Source organism: Podarcis bocagei (assembly GCF_964188305.1).
Source record: "Podarcis bocagei genome assembly, chromosome: 3".
Classification (NCBI taxonomy): Eukaryota; Metazoa; Chordata; class Lepidosauria; order Squamata; family Lacertidae; genus Podarcis; species Podarcis bocagei.
Genome location: NC_138127.1, coordinates 62837084 through 62849817, shown reverse-complemented (window position 1 = coordinate 62849817; position 12734 = coordinate 62837084). Strand labels below are relative to the sequence as shown.

At 42.0% G+C, this 12734-nt stretch overlaps 1 protein-coding gene across 4 annotated transcripts in view; it reads right to left on the bottom strand.

Annotated features, from left to right (window-relative positions):
* The window catches only part of SLC35F3 (solute carrier family 35 member F3), a 96435-nt gene that overhangs the window by 26075 nt on the left and 57626 nt on the right, over positions 1-12734 (bottom strand). The gene's annotated exons all lie outside the window — the stretch shown is intronic.

The window sequence follows — 12734 nt, the reverse complement described above, 5'->3', positions numbered from 1 at the left end:
ATTCAAACCTTACTTGTCCAAGTGTTACATACAACTCTTCTATGTGTACTTTTCAGCCATGTGTTAAATACACTAGCAAAGGTGTTTACACTGCAGAAATACTGTGACACACAATACTTCAAGTATCACTTTACTGTGAAAATGATCTCACACATCAGGAGTTGAATTCCAAGGATGCTCTTCTGATCTTTTACTGGAAGGAGTAAAGCACATGCCAGACAAAACACACAGCACCATTTTGGGAAGTAGTACCTGGGCTCCCCAAAATGTCTTTCTGTTTGCAGTGAGCGTCATTAAAACTTCCTTACCTATTCAGTAATATGAAAAAAACAAGTGTTGCCTGTTTCCAATGATATGATTTTATACCATGTCATAAATACACTTCAGCATCAAATGGATCATCCATCATCCCTGTACAGCCTACTGTTTAGCCCCTGGTGTGTAAGACCATCTATAATGTCAGAGCAGCACAGCCAATGACAGGAATGGAAACTGTGATATCTGTGATTTCTATCAGTACAAGCTTTTGACTCTCTTGAAAGAGTAAAGCATGTCCAACTGCGATACCAGACTAAGTAAGCCAATAGAATCAAAAGAAGTAAACAAGTAGAGGGGATAGAAGCAAGGAAGAAAGATGAAAGATTCAACCATCTTAGCAAGTATTGCTTGAACTCACTGAACACTAGCCCATAACCTATACAATAAGAATGGAAGTAGCCTACAGTTATGTTTCCCTGAAAACCATGGCCAGCTCAAATCCAAATCTGACCTCCTACTGTGAATTATTCCTAATGTCACCTGATTTGGCATCATAACTGCACTCCAATACAGTTCTCTCTCCTATCCCAAACCTAATTCATGCCTTCATAAATATATTTTATCCCACTGTGGAGGTGTTCATGTAAGCAGATCAGTGCCTTCTGAAGCTTTGTTCTTGGGTTTGCAACTTGTGATTTGTCTCAAGCAAGACAAACCACGAGGTTGGCTTGTGGATGGCATGGCTAAGATCACAGCAGTGCAGCAACTGCAGGACTGTGAGAGGAGCACAGCAGCTGTGATCTCCTCTTTGAGAAGCCTCACACTTGCGAACTTGTGCCAAGGCATGGTTTGACTTAGTATTATATGTGAACCTGTCCCCCTCCCTTGTTTTTTGTTCTCCCACACCCAATTTCATATTCTTGGGTCATATTAAGCATCTGCCCAATTACCTGATGCTATGGCACATTGCATATTATATTTCTCCCTCTTTGCAATGCCATAGATTTTGATGCAGCCTCTGTAGCACAAGCATGGGAGACCGGCTGTCCTCCAGCTGTTGGATTTCAATACCCAGCAGCAGCAGCCAGCTTGGGAAGGGGTGATGGAAGTTGCGGGCAGGTGTGGAGGACTCCCTGGTCCCGAATAGGGTAACTGTGCCCCTGAAGGACCAGGTGCGCAGCCTGGGAGTCATTTTGGACTCACAGCTGTCCATGGAGGCACAGGTCAATTCTGTATCCAGGGCAGCTGTCTACCAACTCCACCTGGTACGCAGGCTGAGACCCTACCTGCCCACGGACTGTCTTGCCAGAGTGGTGCATGCTCTAGTTATCTCCCGCTTGGACTACTGCAATGCGCGCTACGTGGGGCTACCTTTGAAGGTGACTTGGAAACTACAACTAATCCAGAATGCGGCAGCTAGACTGGTGACTGGGGGTGGCTGCCGAGACCACATAACACCGGTCTTGAAAGACCTACATTGGCTCACAGTAAGTTTCCGAGCACAATTCAAAGTGCTGGTGTTGACCTTTAAAGCCCTAAACGGCCTCGGCCCAGTATACCTGAAGGAGCGTCTCCACCCCCATCATTCTGCCCGGACGCTGAGGTCCAGCACAGAGGGCCTTCTGGCGGTTCCCTCATTGCGAGAAGCAAAGCTACAGGGAACCAGGCAGAGGGCCTTCTCGGTAGTGGCACCCGCCCTGTGGAACGCCCTCCCACCAGATGTCAAAGCGATAAACAACTACCTGACATTCAGAAGACATCTTAAGGCAGCCCTGTTCAGGGAAGTTTTTAATGTGTGATATTTTAGTGTATTTTTGGTTTCTATGGAAGCCGCCCAGAGTGGCTGCGGAAACCCAGCCAGATGGCCGGGGTACAAATAATAAATTATTATTATTATTATTATTATTATGGTGCAGCAACTTCTGGAGGGCCACAGACTCCTGCTGCATGTAGTGACGGCAATCAGCACTACTGGTTCTGTGTCATCCTATGCCATCAAAAGACACTGTAACTAACAGTAGTAGAAAGAGGAGGTGAGCCATGCATCTTATCTATCCAGATATTTCCAGACATAGCATAGGAAAGCTAGCAAAACTATGTTATGCATCGTTTTCTGGCAGTACACTACTGGGCAGGAACATTACTTGCAAAAATAAACATGCTGCCATTGGACTAAACACACTAACCAAAGTGGGAATGGATGTTTTGAATTATTGTTTCATGTACCCTTGTCTTTGTTTAACAGAGACTAAACAAATGGCCAGCTTTGAGAGTCCTGACTATCTGACTGATTGTATACACACACTGTGGAAGGATTAAGTGCACACACCAAAGGGAGGGTCCTTTGCCCTTGAATTGTAAGAATCACCAGTAGAAGATGTATTTTAACAAAACTGATGAACAGCTTATCCCACAATAAATGTTGAAGAATTCCAAATCCTATGTTGTTTTTAATCAGAGAAGCTAACAGCATCATGAGAGTTGCTTCAGTCAAGTCTATGTGATTAATATTAGATAAACATGAAGTAAGGAGCTTGAAAAGGATCACAGCTAGAGGCTGAGATTCCTGTGCAGAGTTATACAAGAATAAATCCCAGTTAGTAAGCCAGATTTAATAGCAACATAATTAATTTTGTTATTTAGTAACTAGAAGAAAAATCTTAACTCTAAAGACAGGATGATGAACACAGAGAGTAGTCTGACATATCTGTGCAAACTTTAAAAAATATATTATTTTGCCTTAAGAGCTGGATTGGAACTCTCTTAAGTATTCTTGTCCATGGAGTTTTCTTGGCAGGGATACTGGAGTGGCTTGCCGGTTCCATTCTTAAGGAAATTAGCCCTGAGTGCTCACTGGAAGGACAGATCGTGAAGCTGAGGCTCCAGTACTTTGGCCACCTCATGAGAAGAGAAGACTCCCTGGAAAAGACCCTGATGTTAGGAAAGATTGAGGGCACAAGGAGAAGGGAACGACAGAGGACGAGATGGGTGGACAGTGTTCTCGAAGCTACAAACATGAGTCTGACCAAACTGCGGGAGGCAGTGGAAGACAGGAGTGCCTGGCGTGCTCTGGTCCATGGGGTCACGAAGAGTCGGACACGACTAAACGACTAAACAACAACAACAAAATGATTAATGTTTGTTATTAGTAACATCATGTTTTTGTTATTAATGTAAGACGCAGTCCCATATTAGAAATATTTGAAACCAGATTCCCTAAGTGAGCCTTTAATTTGAGAATGCCTTTAAAAACCCCATGTCCATTAATACAACTATTTCTGAAGAACATTCCACACAGTATGCAAGTACACTTTTTACATTTCATTTGACATCTAGCATCACTTACTAGGGAGACCATTAAAACTGCATCAAGTAAACTTTTAGTATTTGCCATTATACTTTCTAAAATCACCACTATTACTATTCTTTAATTGGTGCCACATATCAGTCAGAAGATCTATTTGACTGAATCTTTATTTATCATGGAAAGCAAAAATTTCAAACACTCTACAGGTGGCATCTTTAACAGAAGAGACAACAGGAAGTACTAGGATTGCCATATTTTGAAGAGCAAAAAAAGAAGACACTGTGATGGCCATTCAAAGCAAATAAATGCAATTTGTCTCAAATTTTACCCCTGAAAAAGAGGATGTGTCCTGGAAAAAGAGAACGCATGGCAACCCCAATTAGTACAATCTCAGCAACATACATACTGATGGCCAGTAATAGATTCTCTACCTAATTTAAGGAAAAACATTAGTTGCATTGATGCAACTAATTTCAAAGGGCAGCTTAGGAAGGTCTATTTGGAACAAAGAAATAGCAGACAAAAACGGTTAGTATACACCAGCCACTTCTCATTCTCTTTACAGGTTTCCCAGAAAGAAAGAGTCATTGGTTACAATATGTATGTGTGTAACATGTACAACACAAAAATTTAATTGAGTTCTCTTGTTCCGAGTTTCATTTGTAAACAGTGCTTGAAGTACTAGCTCTTGATAAATCAAACAGTGGTTACTTGATCAGCCCCATGGGAGATTGTATAAATCTGCACTTATTATCCAGGATTAATTAAATAGCTGCTGTGTGTTTATGAAGAAGCAAAGTTGATTTAAATATCACTAATGCTCTCCAGCTTAGAATAAAGAACACTGGAGACAAAGAGTAGAGCTTCTTGTTTTTATGGCTGAGATAAACAAAATCTGGGACCTATTGCCCTCATTTTAGATTGGGGAAAAATACAAAAAGTTTACAGTTGTAGACAATACAATGGGTGAGAAGTACTCGGGTAGGTATCTCAGAATAATAAAATAAGGCTTTGTCAATATGCTATTGGGAAATAAAATGGAATCTTTGTGGAAAGTTTGATGAAATAAAGATGCACAGTGAATTGGGAGCTTCAGGATGAGGATGAAAAACAGCTATAAAACTGAACTAATAATGAAACTTGGATGATGATAAAGGGATATATTTGGCACGAAGCTCAAATGCACAACAAAATAATAAGAGACTGTGTGTCAGGAAAGAAAAACAGAACTAATTTCTTTTTTATTTAATATGTTTCAACTGCTTGTGGAAGTTATATGTGTTACCAAAGTTTACACACACTCTCTCTTATGTGTGAACACTCACTGATGCTAAGCCTCAGGGGACAACAGTTAGTTTTCTTATTTCACACAGTGTAAGGATGCCGAGTCTCTCAAGCCAGGTGACCCAGGAGTGAGGCTCTAGTGTCTTGTTGCCTGTCTCACCAAGACAGTATGTCTGCTGAAAAGAGTGCAGGCTGACCTGTGTTGTTTAAAGGTGACACCTGGATAGCATTACAAGCCCTAGCAGTTGACTCAGCACCTTATCAGGAGACCCAGGCAACCAATGTATAAAACCTCAGCTTGATCTTTGAGCATCTTGGTTCCTAGTGAGATCAATGTGCCAGACTAAGCACCTGCTCAGCACCCTTTCCTATATTCTGCCTTTGCAACTTGGCCACCTGCCTTCTTTTTACTACTCTGCTTGCTCTGGCACATCTGCTTGTTAGCTGCTGTCTCTGTAACCTAACCTTTGCCAGTCTTGGCTGCTTGCCTTTGGCCTCCACCTAGCTGATGGTTGGCTCCTTTCTAACTTTGGCTTCTGATCCTGTTAACAGTCAGGATGCAATTCCCCAGTGAATCCTGACACAGAACCCCATTTCAAGACCTTAAAAGTATCTGTTTAAGGGAAAGAAGTACAAACAGAGTTCTGGATTTATAAATAAGCAACAACTTTTGACAAAGGTGCTTTCCTAAGCATTGTAAGTCTCACTGCAATTTATTTTACAATACACTGCTGATAACGGTATAGTAATGCAAAATGCAAAGCTAGGCATGCTATTCGAACCCTGTGGGAGGGTAAGTGGCTTAGAGTTGGAAAATGATGGTGGTGGGGAACCATATTACCCCTCTCCCCATATTTTACCCACTCTAAAAATCTCCTTTCTTGAAAGTTTTTTTAAAGGTGTTGAGGTCTCTTACATGCATTCACATGTAACTCACTGCTAGTCCCACATAAACTACTTTGATGATGTCAAAAGACACAGAGTTAATTTATAACAGTTCTTTTTTCCCTTCCAATGCAGCATCTGACCATTATGGGCTTACATACAGAACCCCAAGCATTAGTAAACTCAGACTGTTTTACAGTCATCAAGTTCTTAACAAGAATCAAGCCCAATGTGAAAAAGTGAATCGCATAGAAAATCTAGCTGTATTTTAGGCACAAAGAGATAGTAGGAGCACAACCAAACCATTTGCCATGTGAGAAAGAGCTACTATATATTGCCCTCACCCCAAAGGTAGAAATATTTAAAGTATTACTACATGTCACCCCAATCTCCATGAGCGGTGAGAGATTCCATGAGTTGCAGGCACACTTTCCAGAGTCTGTGTTCCCTTTTGGGAAAATAGGGCACAGCAGAGACGATGGTGTCTTTTTGATATATGGTTTTATTTACACATATGTACAACCTGCATCTAGATGGAGGGAGTGCAGAGTATTCACATCCTATGAGGGTCTGGCTTTCCCCATAAGGGCAGCATCAGATTCCAAGGACAGCAAAAAGCCATATTCTGTGTCTCTTTGTTCCAGCCTGTCATCCCCAGTTCAGTTGGAGTTCTGCCCCTCCTTCTCCCTGCTAACAGACTCCAAGGACTTCCCCCACGGCCTATGTCATTCAAAGGTGAAGCCCTAAACCTGGCCTCTCTGCCTGTGCCCATTAGCATGCAGCAAACGGCCCCCTCAAATATTCATAACAGTGTGAAGCACTGATTTACCGGCACTTAATTATTCATAGAGATAACCCCAACTAACAACAGGCAGAACCAAGAGCAGGTAGTAAACTTCTACACTTTGTTTTCTCCTTGTTATTCTCTATCAGTGACATTTTAAACACAGCAACACTTGAAAGTGGTGAGTAATTTCACAAACCAGGTGGTTTCCTGGGTCAATGCTGATCTGATTCCCATAGGCAGATGGGTAGTAAAGCTAAATTTCCCAGGAGCTAAATATCTAATATCTAATCTAATGTCAGGTAATGACAACTGGAAGGAGTGCAGAGAGAAGAAATGCCATTGTGCATCTCCAGCAGCACAACCAGATGCCTTCATCTGCCCCAGGTGCGACAAAAAAAGTCTCTCCCATATTAGTCTCTACAGTCACAGCAAGCGCTGTAACCTACTAACAATTTGACTTCTCCCCTCTCCATTATCTCCCAAGACATATGGATGCCGACCAACCAAAGATGTCAGATAAAGAGAATCTCCCAACTAAAGTTCCTATAGCTAGACTTCATTAATACTCCAAGGTACCAGATGAGCCATAGAGAAGTGGAGGGTAATTGTTCAGTACTAGAAGTACTAGGAGAGCCAGTGTGGAGTAATGATTAGGGTGTTGGACAATGACCTAGGAGACTAGGGTTCAAATCTCCACTCAGGCATGAAGCTCACAGGGTGACCTTGGGGCAGTCACCATCTCTTAGCCTAACCTGCCTCACAGGGCTGATGAGAGGATGAAGTGGGGGGTGGGGGAGAGAACCATGTATGCCACCTTGGGCTCCTTGGAAGATAAAGATGATCTATAAATTTAATAAATAAATAAAATAAAGTTCATTTAAACTTTTTTTTAACATTTAGAAAATCCTTAAAGAAGCAATATCCCAAGCAAAAGGAAGATTGATAATTTATTTCAAGCCCAGGACTTGTCACTGATAAGAAGAATGATAGAAAAGGAATGGCTTTTTGATAAATCAAGGAGGACAAACCTCCTTAATAATATTTTTTTTAAAATTAAAGTTCGGATGTCTTCATATGCCACATTTTAATGCTACTGCATGATGGCAGGTGCTGTAGGACAGCAATTCTTCACCAAGAACTTGAAACCTCTTTTAAATCAGTTCTGTTGTTTGCTGGTGCTGTTTTTAATCTTTGTAAACTATTTTAAGAAAAAATATCCCAAGCTAAATAAATAAAGGTATTTCAAATCAATGTGCAGAAATCCTACAATAGGACCATTATTTTTGGTAGACATAGCAGCCGGAAACTGAGTTGTGATAGTAAGGGAGACAATAGGAATTGCAGGTTGTATATTACTCACATTTTTCTAGTGACTGCACCTGAGACTGCAATTCTATCTATGCACAATTATCTGGGAGTAAGCACCATTTAACTCAATGGGGCTTACTTCCAAGTAGACATGCATGACATTATGCTGTACAAAAATGATTTCCAGCCTGTGTTATGGGAAACCCCAGGGTTTCTCAATTAGAATATCAATAATGGTGGGGAGTTTCTCTGAAGGACAGTTTGTCCACAACTACTGCAATGTGCAAGCACCACAGAAGACATTGGGTGTGTTTTAGGATATACCTGAAAAAAATGAATATAAATTCTGTGGTGGACAAACTAATGTTGAAAATGTTTCCACCAAGACAGAAATATTGATGGCCATTGGAAGAAATTGGAAGAAATCACTAAAGACTGAGGAGCTTTAGAATTTCCGCCTACTGTGATCTAGGGGCAAATATTCATTGTGGAGTAAGTAGAAATCTGAAAATAATGAGCAGGAAAATGTAAGAGAGCACAAAGCTTTTAGACAGTTGTTTCATCCCCCTTCCCATGTAGTGTCCCACATGAAGGGACACCAAGCCTAAATTTTGAAGCAGCTTCAGTGTGTGTGTGTGTGTGTGTGTGTGTGTGTGTGTGTGTATGTGTGTGTGTGTGTGTGTGTATATATATATATATATATATATATATATATATATATATATATGCAGGTTTTGGTGTCTTCGGGTGTCTTCCCGTGTAAGAGTTGGGGTGTCTAGGCGACGTTTCGACGAGGTCTCACTCGTCATCTTCAGGCTGGTGCTTTCGGCTTCTTGTTACTAGAACAGAGCAGGATCTCAGTGTTTGAGTTCCTATAAATACTGTTGAGGGGGTGTGGTGTATAGCCTCCAACGTTCTGGGCAGAGAGGGAGTTCCCAGGTTAGTGTGCCTTTTCTTCTTTTGTTCCTTAATTACTTGAGGGATATCTTGAGTGATTTCTAGAGTGATATTCTGAGTACCACTTAGGAGGGTCATTAGGTGTGGATTAGTTGCTAAAGCTTTCGTGTCTTGACCTCTTGAGCTTGTGAAAAGTTTTTCTGAGAAGATGGCTGTACTGCACTTAGTTGTGCTCTGGCTTGGCTTCGTGTATAGGGGCGAGCTGTGGTTTTGTGCCCTGTGCCAGCCAGATCTGTGTAGGGATTGCAGGGGGGTGCAGCATCCGGAGGTGCCACTATGGTTTGGCTACTGGATGGTGTCTGTACTTTATCTGTGGAGAGGGTCTGGGTTTGGGTCTGGTGTGGTTGATTGGAGATGGCGTTCTGTGTGTCTCTGGTTCTGGTGTCGGTTTTTGTGGGGAGGGCTAATTTCCAGATGTCTGGCAGGCGGGACGTGTCGTCACGCTTGTTCATGTTGTGAGGGTGTTTCTCTATCTCGATGGCTTCCATGATTATTCTCTTGTGGTGATGTTCCATGTTAAAGAGCAATTTGGAATCTGCTCTTTAACATGGAACATCACCACAAGAGAATAATCATGGAAGCCATCGAGATAGAGAAACACCCTCACAACATGAACAAGCGTGACGACACGTCCCGCCTGCCAGACATCTGGAAATTAGCCCTCCCCACAAAAACCGACACCAGAACCAGAGACACACAGAACGCCATCTCCAATCAACCACACCAGACCCAAACCCAGACCCTCTCCACAGATAAAGTACAGACACCATCCAGTAGCCAAACCATAGTGGCACCTCCGGATGCTGCACCCCCCTGCAATCCCTACACAGATCTGGCTGGCACAGGGCACAAAACCACAGCTCGCCCCTATACACGAAGCCAAGCCAGAGCACAACTAAGTGCAGTACAGCCATCTTCTCAGAAAAACTTTTCACAAGCTCAAGAGGTCAAGACACGAAAGCTTTAGCAACTAATCCACACCTAATGACCCTCCTAAGTGGTACTCAGAATATCACTCTAGAAATCACTCAAGATATCCCTCAAGTAATTAAGGAACAAAAGAAGAAAAGGCACACTAACCTGGGAACTCCCTCTCTGCCCAGAACGTTGGAGGCTATACACCACACCCCCTCAACAGTATTTATAGGAACTCAAACACTGAGATCCTGCTCTGTTCTAGTAACAAGAAGCCGAAAGCACCAGCCTGAAGATGACGAGTGAGACCTCGTCGAAACGTCGCCTAGACACCCCAACTCTTACACGGGAAGACACCCGAAGACACCAAAACCTGCATTCCTGTACCCGTGAAAATCTACGAAAGCATATATATATATATATATATATATATATATATATATATATATATATGATGTGCTACAGAGGTAGACACACACACAAAAAGACTATACTTGCTGCCTTGAAGAATAATGCACAGGTATGTGAAGTGGTGGTTTTACAGGCTCAGTGGGTATTGAGGAATAATTTGAAATGGCAGTTGTGTACTGGAAAGAGCAGGACATTCTCATCTCCCTTTGGGGACAAAGAAGGTACTGAACAAGCAAAGAGAGGGAAATGCTTGAAGGCATTAAGGGCATGCATATCAATGAAAGATTCCTCTAGGCACTCCATCTGGTAGGTGCCACATCCACTCAGGATCCAGTTCCTCTGTCTAGAACTGGATCAATCTTACAATGGCCATGGGAGGGGCAACCAGTGAAGCAGCTGCTGACTTCCTGATAAGTTCCTACTGCAGAATCCTAAGCATTTCCATTCTAGCACCATTCTAGTGAGAAAAACCACCACCATAATAGCTTCATGCTTTTGCTGAGGTGAAATAGGACAGAGTACATGAACCTTCTTCCCTCTTGAAGCAAATCATCCCTCAAGCAACCTCTTCACTCATATTTGACATGGGTGGCGCTATGGTCTAAACCACAGAGCCTAGGGCTTGCCGATCGGAAGGTCAGCAGTTCAAATCCCCATGACAGGGTGAACTCTTGTTGTTCGGTCCCAGGTCCTGCCCACCTAGCAGTTCGAAAGCATGTCAAAGTGCAAGTAGATAAATAGGTACCGCTCCAGCGGGAAGGTAAATGGCGGCTTAGTCATGCTGGCCACATGACCTGGAAGCTGTATGCCGGCTCCCTCGGTCAATAAAGTAAGATGAGCGCCGCAACCCCAGAGTTGTTTTTGCGACTGGACCTAAGGTCAGGGGTCCCTTTACCTTTACACGAACCTTCTTCCCTCTTGAAGCAAATCATCCCTCAAGCAACCTCTTCACTCATATTTTCCAGGAAGAAAAATATACTGTTGATAAAATTTTGTACACTGTGTGAAATAACAAGAGTAGCACACTGATTGATAGAAGAAATTGTCAAAAGGCTTTTAAATTCTGCATATTAAGCAGTATATAAATGCCTGAAGTAATTAAATGTGCCTAAATTCCACAGATCCTGAAGTTATTCATTACTGAGTTTCTATTTTTAGCTTTGGAACCTGGGGGGTGGGCCGCTTACTCATGATTACAGTGTTACCCATGATTACAATGACAGCAGGATTTGGACTTACAACAGCTAAAGATGTCAGGTACTTACTAGCTCAGTTCAGTGCCTGGAGGATGTTGAAACAGTACTAGACAAATTCATGGATGTCTATATTACCTTCTGTATCAGAGGTAGTACATCTCTGAATACCAGTTGCTGGGGACCACAAGCAAGAGAGTGTTATTGTCCTGCTTTTGGCCTTTTCATTGGTATCTGGCTAGCATGTTGGACTACACAGGCCTTTGGTTTGATCTAGCAGAACTCTTCCTATGTTTGGTATTGGAAAGTTAGCCACTAATCAATGCCAACACACACAAAAGCCACGTGAATACAATTCAAGTTGCAGAACACAGAGAAAAACCACAACGTTCTGACATAACTATGAAGCTGACCATTCAAAAAGTGACAATACGACTCTTCCCATTTTTCTTACCTTTAATCTCTATGGCCATGGAAGAGTTCTTAGTATTGTGATGAGACAAAAAAGAACACTTGTTTCCAGCCCAGTGAAGCTTAAAAATTCTCTCTCTTACAACACTGTCCTGTACCTGTCTACTCAGAAATAATAATCTCCACTGAATACAATGGGAATTATTCCCAGTTATATTTACTGTATTTTTTTGCTCTATAAGACTCACTTTTCCCTCCTAAAAAGTAAGGGGGAATGTGTTTGCGTCTTGTGGAGTGAATGCAGGCTGCGCAGCTATCCCAGAAGCCAGAACAGCAAGAGGGATTGCTGCTTTCACTGAGCAGTGATCCCTCTTGCTGTTTTGGCTTCTGAGATTCAGAATATTTTTTTTCTTGTTTTCCTCCTCCAAAAACTAGGTGCGTCTTGTGGTCTGGTGCGTTTTATAGAGCGAAAAATACGGTATATGATTGCATCTGGGAATAATCCCTGTTGAACTCAAAAGCACTTGCTTCTGAATAGACAAATGTTAACAAATGTTCCTTATTTGTTTTCAGCAATGACTTACTTTCTACGTGCTAATCTAGTTTTCCTTCTTTAAACACTCAAAGATAAATTATCGTGGTTTCTATTCCATCCTCTAGCCGTGCAGTACAAGACCTACATATAAGCTGCCTCTGTCCTTGTTTCTGTACATTCCAGTTTTTTCCTTCAAGAAGTTATCCTTTCTTGAATTCTCTCACTTCGTCATTGTCTCTTTTACCAACCATTTCTTAACTACAAAAGCACTTCATCAATAAATAACTTGTATAGTAAGGCTGCAAAATACTCTTCAGAGATTTTCAGGAAATGATGGGAAAGACATTGGGGAGGGGAATACTGTAGTTACATGAGGTTTTTTGTTGTTGTTGTTTAAAGACAATTGAGTGAGTCAGACTAAAGGGTCCATCAAGTCCCTTGCAACTCAAATTACATTTACAGCCCTGCGTACCTTTTCATGCT